The sequence below is a fragment of the Podarcis pityusensis genome (assembly GCF_964106645.2).
Source record: "Podarcis pityusensis genome assembly, chromosome: 2".
NCBI classification, from domain to species: Eukaryota; Metazoa; Chordata; class Lepidosauria; order Squamata; family Lacertidae; genus Podarcis; species Podarcis pityusensis.
The window spans coordinates 67647047-67668809 of record NC_138029.1 but is presented as its reverse complement, the minus strand read 5'-3'; the positions used below and the strand labels follow the sequence as shown (position 1 = coordinate 67668809).

General features: G+C 42.2%; 1 protein-coding gene across 1 annotated transcript in view; it reads right to left on the bottom strand.

Annotated features, from left to right (window-relative positions):
* The window catches only part of LOC308467519 (uncharacterized protein), a 151440-nt gene that overhangs the window by 118128 nt on the left and 11549 nt on the right, over nucleotides 1-21763 (bottom strand). The window lies entirely within an intron of this gene.

Sequence of the window (21763 nt, the reverse complement as noted above, 5' to 3'; positions counted from 1 at the left end):
GTTTCCATCATGGCTGCCTTTTCAGGTAGTCCAGGAAAATATTCACAGTCTTGCTGTCCCAGGTGGCCTCCTCTTCTGATGCAGAAGTGTCTGAGCCTCCGTGTAACTATGCCATAATACTGGCAGACACTGACCAAATGTCGTACATGCGGACATTGACAAATTGTCAAGCTAATGTCCACATGTTTACATTAAAAAGGTGATTTTGTTAATCATTTTATCATTTTAAAAATGACATTCTGTTTTCATTTCTTATGAAAAACTAAGGCAGCCAACAATGAAATAGCAATTAAAAATACTTGCAAAAGAAGGTGGAAATAACAAATAGACAGCAAAATGAGGTACAAACCTTATACAGCACTAGTTGAAGCAGCAGCAACAAGTAGTCAGACACCCTGAAAGACCTCTCAGAAAAGCCTATCTTTGACCAGGCATTGAACAACACTTAAAAATGGAGTCAGGTGGGGTTCCCAAGAGACAGCATTCTACAGAGTTGCCACAACTGAAAAGGCCCTGCACCTTGCAGATACCTGCTGTATTTCCAATAGTGGAGGGACACAGAGCAGGATCTCTAATGTTGAGCAGCACATATGGGGAGGAACAACCAGGAGAAGGCTATTGTTGAGAAACCCAGGTGTCAAACCATTTAGGACTTTAAAGAATCGAGCCTAGAAACCAATCAGTGCTGGTGCAGATTAAACACCCCTGGAAGCCCCCTTCATAAGAGATTTGAGATGAACGCATTTGGGCTTAAATCTACTTAAAACTGGTTAAAGGGCAAAAGGGGCTCATTCAGGTGAGGGCCTCATAACTCAGCAGCATTCACATCCCTGTCTTTCAGCCAGGGGTCATGTGTGGCATCTGGGTGACAAGAAAAACACTTGAGGAGAGGCTGGGTGAAGCATTCTGCATTCCTTGCCCTTTGTGCTCTTAAAACCAGACCCTTGACTTTCTTTCTTTTTTTACATGTGGTTGGGGAAGTTCCACGTTTTTTAAACACAGGGAACTGCTGCCTTCACATCCAGTTTGGCCCTAATAGGCACTCACTGCTGGTATCTGACTTGATTGCACATCAGTGAGTTAATGCAACAGCAGACTCTAATAACATGACTTTCAGGTAACTGCAAACATCTTTCTGTGGCAACCTCCAAGAGCTTGTGCAGCAGTGAGTAATGCATTCTGTCACTGAGAGTTGCTGGCGTTCTGGCTGCTCGGCATGTGTTGTGAACAATTCATCTGCACTGAAACCTAAAATCTTGCACCTGACTGTTCCGTTCATTATCAAGCCTAAATGAAAATGCACTGGCACCAACCAAATCGGAAGCATAAACCTGATGTGACTGGTACGCAAAAGCCTAAAGTAGACATGACACCCAGTCGTCTGTATCTCCCTCCCCAACACACACACACCCCTCTGCCTATATAAGAATATAGGCAACTGCCTTATATTGAGCCAGACCATAAGTTCATGTAACTCAATATTGTCTGCAGGGACCAACAGTGGCTCTTGAGAGTTTCAGGTGGGCATCTCACAGCACGACCTGAAGATGCCAGAGATTGAACCAAAGACCTTCCACATGCAAAACAGATGCTTTGTCACTGAGCTATGGCTCTTCACAGTAACAGCAGCAGCAGCAGCAGACATGGTAAAGGGTAAAGGGGACCCCTGACCATTAGGTCCAGTCGTGGCTGACTCTGGGGTTGCGGTGCTCATCTCGCTTTATTGGCCGAGGGAGCCGGCATACAGCTTCCGGGTCATGTGTCCAGCATGACTAAGCCGCTTCTGGCAAACCAGAGCAGCACACGGAAACGGTGTTTACCTTCCCGCCAGAGTGGTACCTATTTATCTACTTGCACTTTGACGTGCTTTCGAACTGTTAGGTTGACAGGAGCTGGGACCGAACAACGGGAGCTCACCCCGTCGCGGGGATTCGAACCGCCGACCTTCTGATCGGCAAGCCCTAGGCTCTGTGGTTTAACCCACAGCGCCACCCGTGTCCCTCAGCAGACATGAGCTATGAGTTAAAGCAGAGAAATAGCAGAGGAAAGGTCTGTTTATTCCTTTGCAGATTCCCCTACAAAATGACCCAATCTGTTCTTCTTCAGCTAACATGTGGATCAGAACTTAGCTATTCACAAGATTTTGTACTCCTTTTAATATTACAACACTTCTTGGTAGTTTACACGTGTCATAATATGTGGTTTGAGAGAAAATACACAGTTAAAGAGTATTCTGAAATACATTTTAAGAGTACCTCCTATGAGGTACTCCTATGAGCCGCTTTATATGAGGAAAGGTTGTGGCACTTGGGACTTTTTAGTTTAGGTGGGAAAGGCAAATAAGAGGTGGCATGATACAATTCTAGAACATTATGCATGGCAAGGAGAAAGTGGATAGAGAAACAGTTCTCTCTCTCTCTCTCTCATACACACACACACACACACACACACCACTGGAACTCGTGAACATCCAGTGAAGCTGAATGTTCGAAGATTCAGGACAGATAAAGTATTTCTTCATGCAGTGTCTAGCTAAACTATGGTATTTGCTCCCAAAGGAGGCAGTGTGTGGGGAAAAGGTTAACCCTCTCCCACACTATGGTCCAAATCTAGATTCTCCTCTCCCTCAGCTGTTGTTGTGGTTTTTTTTAAAGAAAGAGACTTGACCTGTTCTAAGCACATTGGATAAAATTAACAAGTAAGGCTAAGTCACAAAGACGGAATAAAGTACTGTCTGAATGAGGACAAAGTCATTTCCCATTCCATCTCTGGCATGCACTGGTGACACTGGGCCTAGGCTGCTCCAGGACACTGAATGCTACCATGGCAATGGGGAGAAGGAATCTGACATCTGTTGCTATTCAAAATGGAGGATTATGAGAAGAATTTTCAGAAACGAGTTCACTGCAGCTTTTTTTTAAAAAAAGTTAAATGATCATACATGGAAGAGGAATTTATTTCTTTTACCAAATATCTTCACATTATTTCGCTTCTGATAAAGTGCAATAGTTAAATGTCATTGAATCAACTGCGAATTAGAAGCACCCTGGCTTCAACCTACATATTTTGTTATACCAGGTCAATGATGACACTTTCACCTAGTATAACAAAATACTGCAAGTTATAGATATGAAATGTCACAAGTTATACCATTCTGTGCTCTGCAAATTCAGATGAAAAATCAATAGAAAATCTCATGATACATTTTTGCAGTTTTGAAGATCTCCCTTTTTAAAAAAATCTAGAAAAACATTCCAGATAAGGATCGGTTCACTGGCATTTGCAAGCAGATGATCATTTGTGATTATTAATATTGTATTGATTGTTGTCAATGCTGGCTGCATGTGATTTCCTACCCAGAAAGCAGTTTCCATGTAGAACGAAAATGAGCAACAGTGATCTGATGGTGCAAGCGTGCCTTTAATTTTCATACACATATTATGTTATAGGAAGCCATATTGCACTCAACTATTGATGGATGCAGTACCGCAATTCCAACCTCTATAAATAGATGATTTTGCAGGTATGGTATTGCAGGGACACTGCGATAGAAGAAACTGCACCAGCAGAACTTGAGTGGACAGTAGCCCTGTCTCTCTAAGAAGTCATCTGCACTATACATTTAAAACAGTATCATACCACTTTAAGCAGTCATGGCTTCTTCCAAAGAATCCTTGGAATCATCATTATTAAGGGTGCAGTTCCCAGAGATCCCTGGGAAGAGGGATTGGCTGTTAAACCACTGTGGTCCTAGAGTACAATTGGCCTATACACAGATTAATTTAACAGGCATCAGAAACTTCCAATAGGAGCACAGGAACACCTCACAAACCTTCCGCAAACAAAAATGAAAGCCTTACCTTGGGGAAAGGGAAAGAGAAGAGGGCTGGCTAAACTACCATAGAGGAGAATGTTGAGGAGTCTTCCAACTCCCTTTTAAAGTGAAGGGCTGTAGGTCAGTGGTAGAGTACACACTTTACATCCCAGGTTCAATCACAGGTATGTCCTGGTAGGTCTGGGAAAGGCTTCTATCTGGAACCCTGGAGAACCAGGGTAGACAAATGAAGTAGGCCAATAGATGAACTTAGTGTAAGGCAGTTTCCTGTGCTCGTAAGAACTGGTTAAAAGCAATGCAGGACCTTTTTAATAAACTATTTTCTAGAATCTCTTGAGGTCTACTCACGTCTGTTTTTTGGAGCTGCCCTACAATTTATGTATACAACCATCCTAACCCTCAAAAGAGGGAGAGAAAATTAATTTATTTCTATTTATTCCCTGCCTTTTGGTTCTCTAGAGGCCCTAATTGTATTACCTCAGAATTGGCCCTAGAGAGTGTATCTGGAAGCAATCATTGGGGCAAATGTATGGGATATATATTAGTCAAATGTATATACATCACTCTCATGCATATGTTCGTGGAGTTGGGGTGAGAGGTTAATTCCTATGGGGCTCCAGGCCTCCGCACAGTGCAACTCATCCCAGGGGATTGGAAGAGTGATTTTGCAGAATCTCCAGCCTCAATGACTGGAAAGATTATTCCCTAAAACAATTTTGCATTTGCATATTTGCTTCCTAGCACTCTAAAGAGGCTCATTTAGTCTGTCACAATGTGATTATCCTTTCGAAACCACCTATTGTCCATTACGAGGGAAATAAGCATAATAGAAAAAGCAATACACAATTTATATTTTAACACAAGTGCTTCTCTCCTCTGAGAACAAGCATATTAACTGTACCGGGTCTCCTGTGTCATTTGCATTTCCTCCTCCCCTCCCTTTTTTAAAAAAATAAAGTATAAAACAAATGTTAAAATCTCCAATGGGGGAAAGGCAAAAGGAGGAAGGGGGAATGACAAAAGAGGAAAGGAGTGAAGGGAACCACTCAGGACTGCCAGAAACATGGTGTGTACAGAAAGGCCGCAGCCCTGCCACAAGCTATGAAGGAGCAAAGGGGAGTTTTACTGAGAAATAAAGGTGTAGGAAAATCTCTCCTGACATATATAAAAAGCTCCTTTCTGATTTAATTAGGAGTCGCCAATTGAGATAACCAGCAATGCAGTGGCACTTGTTAAGGAGGGCCACATTTCATCACAACCAAGCACATGGCGAAAAAGCAGGAAAATGGGATTAAGGCCTGCTATAAAGGCGCAGCCTTGGAAACCAGATGGCCTTTCCCGCCTCCTAACATGTCATGTTTTGTTTTCTTTCCAACATTATTTTCAATGTATAATTCTCCCCCGCCGCTTGCTGCTTTGGCAACGGCAAATAAGAATACCATATGTTATGGATTTTATATTGTCTTAAAACAAAATTTCCCCTTCCCATCTACTCCACCCTTGCTTCCTCTTCTCCCAAAGACATCCAGTGCAGCTGATCAATACAAGGCATATTCAACTGATCTCTTTTGTCCCCACCACATTGCAACCTCGGTAATCTTAAATCAGCCTTGCAAGGTAGGCCAGTCTTATCCCCATAGTAGAGATGAAAGCCTGAAACAGAGAATGATTCACCAACTCCCAGTAATTGCATGTCTGATCTGACATGTGAACCAGGGACTGCCAGTTTCAGCCCCTGTTCTTAGGCACTGTACAGCACCTCTCAATGTTTCAGTTTCCCTGAGAGAAGTAACTCGTGTGTGCATGGCATCAAGCAAACACACTAATGTCAGAAGCAGCCCTCGAAGACAAATATGGAAACAGCCCAAACAGCAGCTATTCACATGGAACTTTTTTTTTTTTAGGCTCAACTAAGAAAGCAATCCAATTTTAAAGAGAAATGTGCTACTTTAATAGCATGTAGGAAGGGATAATGATGATTACACCTTCCTTGGGATGAAGCCTTCATAAATACAATGCAAATTGCATTATACTAATGCAAGAAATAAAGATTCAGAAGAACGGTGAGCGGAAAGGTTAGGATAAAAGAAGAAAGTATAGGATGTTTTTTGACACTTTAAGTTAAGAAACACCATAATGACCAAAATTCATTACCTTAAGCTACGGGCTATAATATGCTATCCAATTTTTAACCTCCCTTCCAAGGATTCCTCTTGTGAGATATACTGGATGCCATCAATGCTGATTTGGATTAGAGCGGCATACATGTGCCCTCACTTTTCGATTCTATTAAAACACCAAGATCAATAACACAGCATAGCTTTCAGAAGTGATAATAAAACACCCTAAAATATTCCCAGAATACTTCTATAAATAATTTGCTTAGCGTACTTATGTTAAAAAGCTTGTCAGTTACAGCACTCTGAAAAGCTCTAAAAGTACACGCTATCGTATTTGGATTTGATAAACCTCCCGCTGCTTTGGGTCACAGAGGGCTACACCATGCACCCAAAGAAATCATTATTTTCCTTAATAAATAAATTACTGGCCTATATTTCATGGATCACTCAGGTCTGCTGGTATCAAGGGTTTAAATAATAAATAACAAATAGCTCCATTCATTTATTAATAATAATGCCTCTTGTCTCCCTTTTTTTGCCCCTTTTTTTGTCTTAATATATATCCCCGGCACCGTATTGACTAGTAGTCATGTGAAAGGACAAATAGCTGGGCCACTGGGAACATTTAAAATTTTCCAGTTTAAGGAAACTGTGTCTAAGCTCTGACAGCCAGCTTTACTATGTCAATTGCTCAGGCGCTGACAGTGTCATGATTGGTGAGTTTCAAAGCCACAAAAACACTTTAAAGCCATATTAGCTAATGGAGCTCCTTCCTCACGCTGTTTCTCAGAAGGAAATGTGCTTAGAAATGCCTACCTAGAAATGCTCACATGAGACCTCCCCTGACCATAATCATAGCTGAGAATTGCAAATTCCTATATCCTTAGTAAGGTAAAAGAGAGATGCTGGTGTTCATAATCCGGGGCTGGGTTTACAAACAATGCAAGTCAACAGGCTGTACACTATATAAGTAGGAATAAATTGGCATTTCCCTTCTGTTTACCCCCAGGAGCAACAGAACAGCACTGCAGATCTGGCTTCCTGCCAACAGAACTGCCGCCGCACACCAAGAAGGTGCAGAGGTGGATGAGGTCATGTCAGGCACACCAGCAGGAGTGCCAGACTGGTGCCACTGGTGTGTCTGCACTGCCCTCCCCTCAGCACTACCCTGCCATATTCCATGAACCTATGGTTGCGTACACGCCATGCATTTAAAGCACATTACTTCCCCCAAAGAATCCTAGAAACTGTAGTTTGTTAAGGGTGCTGGGAATTGTAGCTGTTGGTGGGTGGAAACTGCAGTTCCCAGGACTCTATGGGGGAAACCATGTCCTTTAAATGTATGGTGTGCTTGCACGCTGCTTAGGGCAGGTTGTGGGGGGCAGATCCCCACTCAACAAAAGGAGCAAGAAGGCAGGGAACACACAACCATATTTTGAAGCAGATTATGCCATCTGCCATTATGGAGTGGGTGACAATATTTTTTGCTAGAGGGCAAGGGACCGCGAGTCCCTAAAAATACAGATGAGAAAGCTGGTGCACTCCCAGTGACCCAGCTTAATTGGGCTCTTGACGGCTGTGGTAGTTAAGTCACCTTTTGCCCGAATCATTTATTGCCCCCGGCATGCCACTGCCCCCTTTGTGATGTGTGCAATTTGTTATTTTCTTTCATTTGGTCCTTCCTTGAGTCGCCCTCGTCCCCAATCCTGGAGCATAAACACATGGCAGATGCACAATAGGCTGTGCAGAGGCTTGATCTCTGCATAAAGAGCAGGGTCAGCCCCTCGCTGTGAACAGATATTTCGTCTTTGGGAACAGGTTCATGCCTATGTTTCAAGTCCCAGTGACATATTCTGGATTTCCAACATGTGTTACACATCTGCTGGAGCCAAGGATTTATGAAGAAACCTGCATTTAATTTTACTGGGCCCGGGCATTGTTACTGCTGTGTTATGCCCCTTTCATTCCTCCCTCCCCTTCTTTAACTAGAATGGTTGTGTTTGGGTTATATAAAAGCCCTGATTCCAAGTCATATAATTTTATAGGCAAAAGCGGGGGGAGGGGGAAACAACACCCCAAAATGTTCTTTTGTATAGCACCTGAGCTCATTAACAATCCCCCAAATTCCATAATTTTACACCACCATGTGCTGCACATTGTATTTAGTACCTAGCAGCATAATTTAATTGGCTGGAATCCTCTCAAGGCAGGCTGCACACATACATTAGGGAAATGGTGGAACAGGTGGGACCCTTGTCCTGCCCTTGATAATCATAGGTTCTTAACCTCTGCACAACACATCTGATGCAAAGCTGGGCGCAGGGAGAGAGGAGTGGCTGCAGGACCTGGACTGCACTCTTTTGTTAGGCCTCATAATGATGTACGTCAAGGCCCGGATATCAACTGACTGCAGCTTCCAACTCGCACAATGCCTTTTGAAGTAGGCCAGATAAGACCAAAATTGTACACCAGGATCATTTAACAAACAGGGTGTCATTCAAGAAACTCTGAGAAGGAGAAATTCAATGGGAAAGATGAGCTCGTTCCCAAGGAGACACGGGATTCATCCATTTATTTGTTTTTTACAAAATGTATACCTCAAACTTTCTGCCTTAAAAAAAAAAAAAGCACTCAAGGCAGTTTACAGAGTGAATGTTAATAACAAATAAACATAAAAATACAAACACGATATAAAAGCTTTAAGAAAGAAAAACAAGAGTGGGGGTTGGTTGATTTATTTATTTATTTAGACCAAAATACATTCCAGAGAGCATAAAACAACTACAAACTTGACTGGGCCCAGAGTCCTTTTTTTGCGTAAAATGTTAGAAGACCACCTAAAGTGGTCAAGTCAGCCTCTCTAGGCAGGGAAGTATTTTAGCCTAGGCATGGCCACAGAAGGGCTCCGCTGGATGGTTGCTACAGCTATTTATGAGAAATATTTGTTGAAAACATAACAATCATTTCATTTTTGTTAATGAATGCTTTTGTTCTAGTTTGTGGGCTCCAACATGAGCTCACTACCACAGTGAAACCAAAACTCTTTCAGCCCAAGAGCCGCATTCCCTTCTAGGCAACCTTCTGGTGACCATATTCCAGCGGCAGGTGGGGCCAGAGGCAAATGCAGGCAGAGCAATGACCTTTGTGCAGTGGACTGCTTTCTGCACATGCTCAGACACCACTCTCTACCCTCCATCCAGGAAAGCAAAGGGGCATCGCCAGAGTTGATGGGTATATCCTAACCAGACAAAATGATTCAGGTGGGTGTTAAGGGTGTGGCCTGGAAAGAGTCCCAATGGCCAAACAGAGAGAGCCACATTAGCTCCTGTGTCTGAGGTTCTTCAACATGGTCTATACTGACTTCAACTCTAGAGTTTCAGTCAAGAGTCTTGCACATCAACGCCAGGGGTTGAAACATATGCGAAGCACTGAGCTGGGAGGGGCAGACTGGCCATCTTGTCTTCTTACTGCTTTCATCCCTAATCACAACCAGCTCACTGGGAAAAGAACTTCCCAGTCAAACACTGTGATTTCCAGCTCAGACCTGGCGTGATAGTTAAATACTGCCTGGTGAAATGGGAGAGACCAGAACCTATCATCAAGGAAAGAGAATAATTCCTGTCAATGAGGCTCTCAGGTCTACATCTCATCCTCCTCCCAAGAGGGTTCCTAAGCAATTTGGCAAACTACATTTTGCTAAATATTTGCAGCCCTCATTTCAAGGTCCCACAATTCATAAAGTAGAGCTATGATCTTGACTGTATACAACACATTTCAGATTTTAAATACTGCCGTCTATTTTGTTTTCAGTGAGATGTTTCCTGAAGCTTAGCCATTAGTAGGTGGGATTACCACAAAGTTTATCAAATACTCTGCTGCATCTCATAGATATTTTATAGAATCATAAAGTTGGAAGCGACACTGAGGATCATCTAGTCCAGGCACATCCAACTCCCAAGAGACTGCGATCTACTCCCAGTATAAGAAAAATGGCAGTGATCTACCCATTGTCATTGGAGGGAGGGAGAGCATGCGTGGGGTGGGTGGGTGGAAGGGGAGGATTGCAAAGAGTTGTTGAGCTTTTTGGGGGAAGCATTGCCCAGAGTTGCAGAGCTTATTTTGGGAAGGATTGCCTAGAGTTGCTGAGCTTCTTTAAAGGGGGAATGGTATAGATCGGTCACCTAAAAATCCACCGCTAAAAAGACCACGCTGTGCACAAGCCAACCATTATATCCCCAATCGTCAACAGCAAATGCAAAACGACCCAGCACAACATGCAACAGATGGGAAGAGCGAGGGGCCCAGGGGGGCAGACACATTCATTCCCAAGTATTTTCCATCCCACGATTGATAAGGAGCCTGCGATTGACAACGATCACCTGAGGATCTACCTGTAGATCACGGTCGACCGGTTGAACGTGCCTGATCTAGTCCAATCCCCTGCAATGCAGGAAGATGCAGCTGACCAAACCTGCAATCTTGATGTTTTCGGCACCATGCTCTAACCAACTGAGCTCTCCAGCTGTCAGATTTTATCCAGTACCAACCACTAAAGATCCAATACTGACTGATACTCTTTGTCAGATAGAGTCAGGTACCAGCTTCTTCCTGTACTGTTAGTTCTTGTTGACTGTTCCAATAATCACTAGAAGGTTGGGTTCAATGTCAAATTGAGGCAGCCCAATAGCTTTAAAACTCCCTGCCTGAGTAGATTTGCCAAAGGCCAATATTTTCCAGGGAAGAGACAAAAATGTTAAAAATAAGTAAGTAAATAAATAAAAAAATAAGATCTGGTTTTTACAGCTGGGATAAAGCAACTACAGAATATTTTTTACTTCTGATTCTGCACTTTTAATTGGGATTTTAATGGGTTTCGTTGAATTTTGATTCTAATATCACTAACTTGGGATAGGGCAGACGGGAATAAATAAATAAAATTGCTTAATTAACTCCTAATTAACAATCTAAGCAGGAGATGCTTATATTAGAATTAGCAGGGTTAGAAGAAAGGCTGAAATTTGCTGTTCTGCCTTGAAGCTCAGCAATAAGATGCACCTCAATGTTTTTGCCTTTAACCTACATTTAGCACAGCTACAGAGAAGCAGGCAGCTTGCTCAGTTCCTGGCAGTCACAACCTTGTAGCAGAAACAAAGCAGGCAGGGCTGGTTAATGGTAAGTGTCATCAGTTTGAACTTGCTGTGGTTTCCAAGAGCAGCTGTGGAGGTTTACAATGATAGCATCCAGGTACACAACACTAGTATTCAAATACAGCCTTAGCTATGTTCAGAGAGCTGGATCTAGGTTATAGTCTGTAAGTATACCTGGAAGTAGAGATGGATGAATCTGTCAAATTTCATTTTCTTCCAGCTTCTCATATTTTCGATCTTAATTCCAATTTGCTACATCTCTGCACCAGTTTAGAGGGGGAAAGTCATCAGAACAATTCTTGAACGTTTTAAGATGTGGTTTAGGTAATATACACCTTTCCAGTGATTTTTTTTTCTTAAAAAAAAAATGTTTAGGGGTACTCTCATTTTCCTACTCATATTTAAATATTGCCCCTCAATGTAGATTCAATGTAGATTCAAATGTAGATTCAAATGTAGATTCAAAAAATGTTTAGGGGTATGCATACCCCTGCTTACCCCCAGAAAAAAAGCACTGCGCTTTTCTATGCAGTTGTACCCAACAAACATATTTATGCAAGGATGTACCCTAATATCATGTATTTATAAATGTTGTTTTCACTAATATATGGCCACTTTCCTCTAACATAGGCACTTTTGTATGGTTTCTGGTTAAAGAAATGCACTGCAACATTCAGGAAAAGATGAATTTCGAAGGATAGCTGAGTATTTTGGTTTGCGTTTTATTACAGGAAGTGCAGATTAGTAAAATTCCACCCCATCCCTACTTGGAAGCAGCACTAATTGAGCTTTGACAGTACAGAAGAACAGAACAACAAATGCTAAATGGCAGCAATGTTATTGTGGAAATGAAGGAATCGGTTTCACTTTTATTTGGTTTATTACAAGTTTCAGTACTACTACACAGGCACGGCCTCTTAACATTTAATGTATTCAAAAAGCTTCCTTGCATGGAATGCTTGTGTCCCAAGAAGTATGCGTTTCAATGCCTTTTCATTTATTTTAGATACATAATCAATGCAAACAATATTCCTTCTTGGTAACAAGTCTGTGGTTCATTAGCCCCTAATTAGCAAGATGAGAAAAAAAGAGTGAGAAATACCTTTCCTTGGAAGGAGTTCTTAATGTTTTATTTCTTCAGATTTGCCAGATGTATTATGGCCCAGATGTGGCATCATCTATCTTTCTTGTGATGTGTAATAACCAGATAAGGACACCTGCAACAGCACGTTTGTCCAATTTCTTTGTGGGCTTCCCTTGAGACTGGTCTGGAAGCTGAAGCCAGTGCAGAATGCTGCAACCAGGTTGTTGAGTGGAGAACCTGGACACATACATAGATTACAGCTGTGCTGAGGGAACTCCACTGGCTGCCAATCAGCTCCAGGTCTTCTTGCTAACATATAAAGCCCTTGGAACCAGATCATCTGAAAGACTGGCTATCCCGGTATAGACCTGTAAGACCACTTAGGCTCTTTTTGCTCAGGTTTTCCCTGGTCCAAAAGATTGAACTCCATTTTAGGTGTCTGAATCCCCCAAATTCCTGTTTTTTATTTGTTTTTATACACTTTTAGATGCTTTTCTTCTGCAGCATTATTGGTTTCAGGCTATATTTTTGCTTTAATGATATTGCTTATTTTTTATAGACTGCTCAGAGATGTTTAAATATTAAGCAGTTTATAAATGCTTTACATTTTTTTCTTGGACCTACCTTATGTTTCTACCTTAAAACATCATCCTCATAAAGTGCTCCAATGTAACTTGCATATACTGTACTCATTGCTAGCTGGAACATTTCTTCCATACTAATCTGTTTATTTATTTTATTTCTTTTACTCAAGACCCTGCAAATAGAGTTGATACAAGGTAGACTGTGGCTGCTGGTGAGCTCTGCAGTGAACATTTGTGGGCAATTCATAATGTACAAAAATCAAAACAAGGCTTTTAATGAAAACATCTTAGTGTGAAGTGTTTGGATTTTGGCTGAGCTCAATTCCCTTTCTGCCTCTGCCACAAGCTGAGTTCACATTTATGATGCCTGCCACAGAAACTCATGGAAGTAGTTGCAGGCTTCACAGTCACAGCAAGGCCTCTCCATCAACTCTACCAAAGACCAGCTCCATCAGGCTCCTCCTCTTTCAACCACCATCTGCCACAGCAATTTCATCAGGCTATGGCAGAGAAAAGAGGCTGCAGAAACTTTGCATCAGTTCTGCTGAAAGACTAGCAACATTTGGCTCCCCCCTTTCCAAATTGCTCAATTCCAGCTGGCTCATTACAATATCTGTGTAGCTAAGAACTAGTATATGTCTGCCACTGCAGAAGCTTGGGGGTGGCGGGGAAGAAGGGTGAGATTAAAAGAAACTGAGGTGCCATTTGTAAGAATTTTGCAAGAGCACAGTGGCCCAAACGAGAGCTGTTATTATTAAATATATCACATGTCCTGTCCGCCCTTCACATAGTGGGGCCGGTTCTCACTAATAGCACCTCTGTGCGAGTGGTGCCCAGCCACAAGCCCAACAGCCTGTGGCACTGCCTCAAGTGTGAACGAGGCAATAGATTCACTGCGGAGCCTTCCTTCCTGGTCTGTAAATAGTAGCTGTCTGCCTCACAGGGCTGTAGTGAGGTTAAACTTCCTAAAGATCTACAGCTTATTAGAAAAAGTGCCAGATAAATAAGTAGTTGACACAGTACTCAATTTGCTAAAGGGCTGGTGTTTAATCAGGCAGAGTATAAAAAGGTACCTATTATGCAGCAATAAGGAAAGTGAATTTGGTTATCACTGCAAATATTTCCAGGCACTTCAGACAGATTGTAGACTAATCACAAAATGTGCAATTCCACAGGGAATAAAACTCTTTAATTATGTGCTTAAATCCCACTGCGGACTTGGGCATCTCTAGCATTCTCTAGGTTGGACAAGAAAGTTTAGCACTCTTTACACGTAACGCACACTGACAAGCATTGTGGGATGCAATTGCCAACAAGACCACTGTTCAACCCATCATTTAGTGCTATGGGAACAAAACTCTGCAAGCCTCAGTTTTCAAATGCTTCCTCCTTCCCTCTCCTCCACCAGCACACCTTCAGTCACATACATTTGTATTTAACTACCATTTGTTGGTTTTAGTTTTAACTATGGTATATCAAAACAAGTCATGAACATAAACCATGGATTGTTACTCCTTCTTTTGCTCAGAAGTCCTCAGTTTACCCATGCAGGTCAGCTGAGGAGGGGTTGTATTGCCCCCTCTCCACTCACCAGATGTTCAAACTGATGAGTGGGGAGCTATTTTTCATCTCCATAAAGGCATTGGACTCCACACACCCTAGTGCTGCATCCACTTTATTTATTTTAATTTTTACTACTCTCACCAAAATAAGTCGGTTCATATGGGGACAGAAAAAGTTACTGTGGTGAGTGTATGTAGATCAGGCTCCCAAACTAAGGATTAGCTACCCTGATATAAACCATTGTTCAAAGTTGGCTTGCTCAGACAAACCATGGTTAAAACAAATCACAGTTTGTCTCAGTTCAAGGTAACAACAAGCCACAGAGCAATTTTAAAAGAGAGACAAATGCCTTCAATCTCCATAAGCCCCAACGATGGTTTAGCATTACATTCAAACAAGGTCATGGTATCCTTTATGTGGCTGGGGCAACATATGGGCAGCATATAAATTTAAAGAACTTTGTTATTCTTATTCTGCTAAACAAGCCCCCTTCAGACCTTCTAGGAAGGTCAGAAGTGGTGTGGGTGCACCTGGCATGCATGAAGGCACCCACTCCCTAGTGTGAGCATTCACACATTCTTCTGACTGCTTCAGTGGGGCTAGTTTCAAGGTAATTTTAGAACAACACTGTAAGAAAGGTCACTGTTCCCATATTTCAAATGGTCGGCCAGGGACTTCTTTACCACCACCACAGTGTGTTCTCTTTCGTATTTGTATAACTTCCTAACAGAGATTCCCAACCACATTTTGTGGGGCGACCCCCCCCCCCCGTACCATCTTTCCTCTGACCCCAAAATCCCAACACAGAACATCATTTTTCTTTACATGTCTCCAATAAGCAAGTGTGGCTTTTATCTGCAACAAATTACCTGGATCTATATTTAACATGTTATTTATCATCTCTTGTCACAGAGCTTCTAGGACAACCTTTTTCTTTCCAGTCCAAACTGTATTTTCACGTATTCTGCAGCTGGAACTCCAATGGAGGTCACTAAAACTGCCTTTGCATCTCTCCCCTGTGCAAGTACTTATTTCTTTCCATGCCTAGTTAGTCTAAAGTTTCTTCAGTGGTGAGACGGCTGTATCTTGAGCCTCCTATACACCATCATTCTTGACAAAACTTATATCAGGTTGATAGCAGTGACCTCACACACTGGCAACCTACATCCTGGTTCTAGCATCTGCTCTAGCTGCCTATTGTCTTTCAGATATAGTTCAGTGGTGGAGTGGTTCAGCAAAAAAAATCATGCACTTTGGGTTAAAACTATGAAACTTAGCACACACACAGATTGACCTACACTAAATAATTGTATATGGATATTTTTATTTTATGAAATATTTATTTAAAAGTGATCTTACAGGAATTCCTACTGTGGAAGACACAGTCACACCTAACTATGCTAGTTAGTATGTGAAGGAATTAAGGACTACAGAATTCTGATTGCTAGAGTAGGCTCGGTAATGTCACATCCCCTCTTCTCCTGAGAGGAAGGAAGTAGGGTTTGTTTGCTGTTCCTTCTCTCTTTCTTTCATGCTGCACATGATGGAGGAAGACAGGCCTCAACATATGTCTGTGCCTCAGACATGTGTCTGGGGATGCCTTTGCTATAGTTTTCAACTAAGAATATTTTACCTGCAATTTGTCATTGCTAAGGGCAATGCATGACTGTAAGTAAGGTATATTTTAAACTTACTTCAGTGTGTGGTCTGTTTCTCTGCAGGTGGGGTAAAGCAGACGAGCTACCTCAAGGAGCTGGTATGTATTAAAAGAAGGTTTAAAAACCTATTCCTATGTGCCATTAAATCTGCCTAAAGATGGGATTTAAGATTTGCTACTGGGGCTCTTTGTGTGCAAGCCCTACATTTAAAAACAAAAACAAGCACCAGCTGTTTTGTTTGCTAACCCACACGTGTGGGTCTGTAGAGGATTAAATATAATTAATATGTCCTCTTACTAATTCCCATCACATACAACATTGTGAAATACGTTTTGTGTTTGTTTTCTTGTTTTGAATTTATTGTCTGGGAATATCCATTTTATATTTGTTATCTAATTCAGTTGGGACCTACCACTACCAGTGGGAACATTCTATTGATGCAGAGAATATTTGTTTATAAGCAAACGGTGTAAAATTAAAACTCATTTATTTTGAAACAGAAACAGAAATAGACATGAGGATGGATCCATGTCAGGAAATGTTTAGGCATTATCACTGCATGCCATTCAGCAGTAATATTGCTGGGTGGGAGGTGAATGCCAACTTTAGCTCACCCTTTACTGCACCTGCTCCTGTTCCTTTACCTGAAGATCTGCAACCTGTTGAGGAACCAGAAGGCTGAGTCAGCTAGCCCTGACCTAGAGGGCAAGTGTAAGAATTTTGTTGTTCGCAGGGAGAAGCCTATTGTATGGTCAGTTGTTCGTGGATGGTAGCTGTGTGTGTGTGGCGAGAGCACAAATGCAACTTGTGAATGTATAAAGTGTGATTCATGGTGTGCTTGGGTTGTTGCTCTTTTATGTTTTTATTGATTTGCTGTATTGTACTTTTTATTTGTATTTACGGCTGCTTTATTGTATTTTCTTTTGTATTAATCTGTTCACTCCTTTGGGGGCCCTGGCCAAAAAGTGGCATAAAAATAAACTGATGATGTCCATGGCAACTTTGATGCTTTTAACCCAAAGTGCACAATTTGGTCAAAAAAACCCCTGACTTAATTGCTTCACTACAGGAGAACAGTTTTGACCCGTAAAGCCAAAAAGGTCTGATCACTATTTAGCTTAGGTTTAATATGTATAATTAACCTATATTAACTTTTCTTTCCGTTATGGTGCATCCAAGCCCTGCTTTTCATGCTCCCCCTTCCATCTCTATGGTCAACCAAACAGAGCCTTTTGTTGGCACCACCTTTTGCTGTTAAGATGGCATCACTCCAATCCCAAGCTACTTTTCTGCCATAAACCTGATCAACTGTGAGTCTGACTGACTTTTGGTAGCTGTACATGAGCAGTGTGATGGCAAGTGTGTTTACTCAGAGGTACATCAATTTGGGACCACAGCTAAATTTGGAAATGCATTTAGTGGCCACAAGTAAGACATCCAATGATTGCCCTAAATACTGTAAAATGAAATAATTTACCTAACAATATCTCTGTCCAGAAAAGTCACATCAGCTGCTTCCTCAAAGCCTTCTTGAAAAGCTAGAAGCACAGAAACATATCCAAAGGAATACTGTTCAGTAGTCACAATCTGCTGTATACACTTTCTTACATGAGGTTATCTTAATTCCACTAGTATCATCAAAATGCTAACATAACTGATCTCTTGATTTCTAAAGAATTACTTAGCAGTAATCACAGGATTATTTTGATTAGACTGCAGGATCCAAGGAAGTCCCTAGATGGAAGAAGTGGCGGTCCTAGTTGAAAGGAATTTACATAGGCACTTTCTGCTGCCTCACCATTGACTTTCCCCTGCGCTGATTTGTTGATATTTCTGCACAGTGTGGGTCACTGCAATGTCAGAGCTTACTGGCAACTACATCCTGTCTGTTAAAGAGAATGTGGATATATTTGGTTTGGGGTAAAGGGGGAGGTCAGGTTAAAAGTTTGGCAAGAAGACTAATAAGCCACATTTCCTCCATGGGCCACTGAAATCCTGCCTTGAGAACTCCTACACAGCTCCTTTCTCCTCCCAGCTCCCCGCTGCTGGTTTCGGGCCATACGTTCCCATCTCCCATGTAACTTTGCCGTTTCCTAGGAGATGGCATGCTGCTAACCCCACACCTCATCTCCGATGCCTGTGTGACATCACCAGGTCAGCACAGCCATAAAACACTACAACTAAGGCACTGGAGTTATGGCTTGACTCATTGCAATATTAGCAAATCCTAAAGGACGTGTGAACCGGACGATGGACTGCGAGGTTTGCTTTTTCATTAGACTTGTTTTGATGAGAGCTAGACATAGTGTCATTGAATGCAGACATCCTTTTTTCAAAAAAAAAAAAAGAGTCCAGAAGCTACAGCAATAGAGGGCTTCACACAGGGCAGAAAGAGAGCGACATTGCTTCAAGAATCAAACAGTGCTGTTTGCTGACACAAGCTGACCTTTTAGTTGCACCGTAACACCAAATGGGTTCTGAAGATATGTTTCATCCCGCAGCTTCTGTTTCAAGGCTGAACTGAACACAGAGAGTTCTGAAGCAAATCACAGCACAAACAGCTCAGCCCTGCCTGCGTGTTTCACCTCAGAGAAGAAGAGAAGATCCTCCCGTGGAAAGGTCCTATCCTTCTGGATTCGGCAGAGTTCAGCTCCCATTCACTTCCAAGCTCCTCCTACAGAGAGACAACATTCTACCTCTGCTGGCAGTACGAACTACAGAAATTCCATAAATAAACCTGGCAACTGGAGGCTCTTTTTATTGCTTGCAATCCTGCACACAGTTAAAGATGGAAGGGAAAGGTAAAATAAGGCTATCAAAGTCTACTAGTCATAATGCATTCCACTTCCACTGTGCCTCTGAATGCTAGCTGCTTGGAATAGGGAAGGGCAAATTTGCCAATTTCAGTTTATCTCTTATTCTCATTTTTCCAGCCTTAAGCTCAGTTCTCCACATTTCCACATGAATTTGCAAAATCTTGTTTTTAAAAGTGCCCATGAAAATGCATCAGTTTTCGTGAAAATTTCCCCTCATGCACACATTATTCCTAGGCATTATTTTTGCAAGCAGGTTTCCCTAATATTAGGCATCTTTGTAGTTTTTTACTAAGATGTGATAATGCATATACTAAGGTAAAAGTGTACGTACAATGCATATTTTAATTCACATTCTACCCTAGTATACAGGGCCGGCCCTCGTATGAGGTAAGGTGGTTGCCTCAGGCAGCAGCCTCAGGTGCCAGATCCAGCTGCTGCTGCCACCACCAACCACTCCATTCTGTTGTGCTAGAAGCATGTTATAACAAGCATTAGAACAAGCAGCCCCAGAACAGCAGCTCTTGATAAAAAGGATTTGTTCCCTTCCACAGAAGCTTCTCACACTTCTAGGCCAGAATGAGGGCCATGTCTCTCTGAGCCCGACGGTGTCAGCAGTCAGACCTGCAAGCTCTTCATCCAGTTTATGGTCCTCTGCAATTTGAACAGCTGGAGACGAGGTTGAATGAAATGGATTGTTTCCATATTTCTCTTTCCAAAAAAGCCATTTAAGAGAAACTCTTAACATTTTTGGACTGGTTTAATCTTGGATCGAGATAAAAAAAGGGATACAAGCGCTGGGATTTTCCATGACAGAGATCCAACCAATCCCAAAACAAATTCCACCACTGTAGAAAGGTGGGTAGTCCTAGCTGACTTGCTACATAACATTCTTCTCAACTAATCTGCAAGCTCTCCTCTGTTTGAGAAACATGAAAACTTGTGGTATACATTCCATGAAGCATCAGGATGATAATTTTATTACAGTGGTACCTCGGGTTAAGAACTTAATTCATTCTAGAGGTCTGTTCTTAACCTGAAACTCTTCTTATCCTGAGGTACCACTTTAGCTAATGGGGCCCCCCACCTCCGCCGCACGATTTCTGTTCTCATCCTGAAACAAAATTCTTAACCCGAGGTACTATTTCTGGGTTAGTGGAGTCTGTAACCTAAAGCGTCTGTAACCTGAAGCATCTGTAACCCGAGGTACCACTGTACTAGTTTGGTTATTATTAGATTTATTACCCTTCCTTCACCAGAAGGTTCTGGGGCAGGTTACAGCAATATAAAATACAGCGTTTAAAACCAATTACAATCGCAACCAGAGCAGGTCCTAAAAATATCTCTCTCAAGTGTCAAAGGGCATAGAAGTGTATTTTCAGCGTATGAGGACAGCTGGACAATGAAGGTGACGGAAGCATCTCTACGGGGAAGGACTTCTATCTGCATGTTATCCTACCTGTCCTGATTCCTTTGTTGCACTTGCAGATATAAATAAATATATAGGGATATTGGAAGCTGCCTTATACTGAGCCCAATGGTTTGCCTATCTAGTTTAGTATTGTCTCTACAGTGAGTTGCAGTGGTTCTCCAGGAAGGAACCTTTCCCAAATCCTCCTGGAGATGCCAGGGATAGAACCTAGGATTTTCCTGCCTGCAAATCATGTGGTCCACCCCTTCCCTTAGGTAAAGGTAAAGGGACCCCTGACCATTAGGTCCAGTCATGGATGACTCTGGGGTTGCGGTGCTCATCTCGCTTTATTGGCCGAGGGAGCCGGCGTACAGCTTCCAGGTCATGTGGCCAGCATGACTAAGCTGCTTCTGGTGAACCAGAGCAGCGCATGGAAACGCCGTTTACCTTCCCGCTGGAGTGGTACCTATTTATCTACTTGCACTTTGACGTGCTTTCGAACTGCTAGGTTGGCAGGAGCAGGGACCGAGCAACTGGAGCTCACCCTGTTGCGGGGATTCGAACCGCCGACCTGCTGATTGGCAAGTCCTAAGCTCTGTGGTTTAACCCACAGCGCCACCCGTGTCCCACCCCTTCCCTTATCCAGGGCCAAATCCCCAAGGATGGGGAGAAATGTTACAGAAATTACAGATATGTGAATTAGACTGGCAATTCTACAAAACGGTCCCTACATGAATGATGACACAGCATAATCGTCACTGAAAAAATATTTTTAGAATAACTAAAATGTACAAAGCACCGTGCAACATTTAAAAATTAACAGCAGGCTTAAAATATTAAAAAGCCAACAAAGGCCTAGGCAATGCCTCACTAATCAGGAAAGAGGCCCATGTTACTAATAAGAGTTCTCTGATATGCTACCTTCTACAAGGAATTGACCACGGTCTGCAAAAGCTAAAACAAATGGTGCTGTAAGTGATCTCATAGCTGGGGTGCCATGCCAGCAATGGGGAGTTCCTGGCAGTTTCTGCTAGTAGTCGACCACCTCTGAAAATATCTGATTTTATTTTATTTTTTTAAAAATCCTCCTCCCAAAGGAGCCCAGGGCAGCAAAAAAGTGGTAAAACAATTTTAAAAAAACAAAAACACCATATTAACAACCATTCCAGCACAGATGCAGATCAGGAAAGATCTCCACTTAAAAGGTTTGTTGAAAGAGGAGGCAAGAGAACAGTGATGGTGCCTGCCTAATACTCAGTGGGAGGGAGTTCCATAGGGTAGGTGCCACAACATTAACAGCCAATACCTACATACGCTGTAAAGAACCGACCTGCAGCAGGGGTATTTAAGGGGTGGGATGATATTTCAGGTCCCAAGCTGTATAGGGCTAAATACACCAGAACCAGCACTTTGAACTTAACATGGTAGCTATTTTAATCCTGCTGTTAATAACTTCTGTATTGGAATACGCACAGTTTAAATTGGTTTCAACTTGCAGCAAATATAGGCAACTAAATATCAAGTAGCCATGAGAGTAAACAACACCAA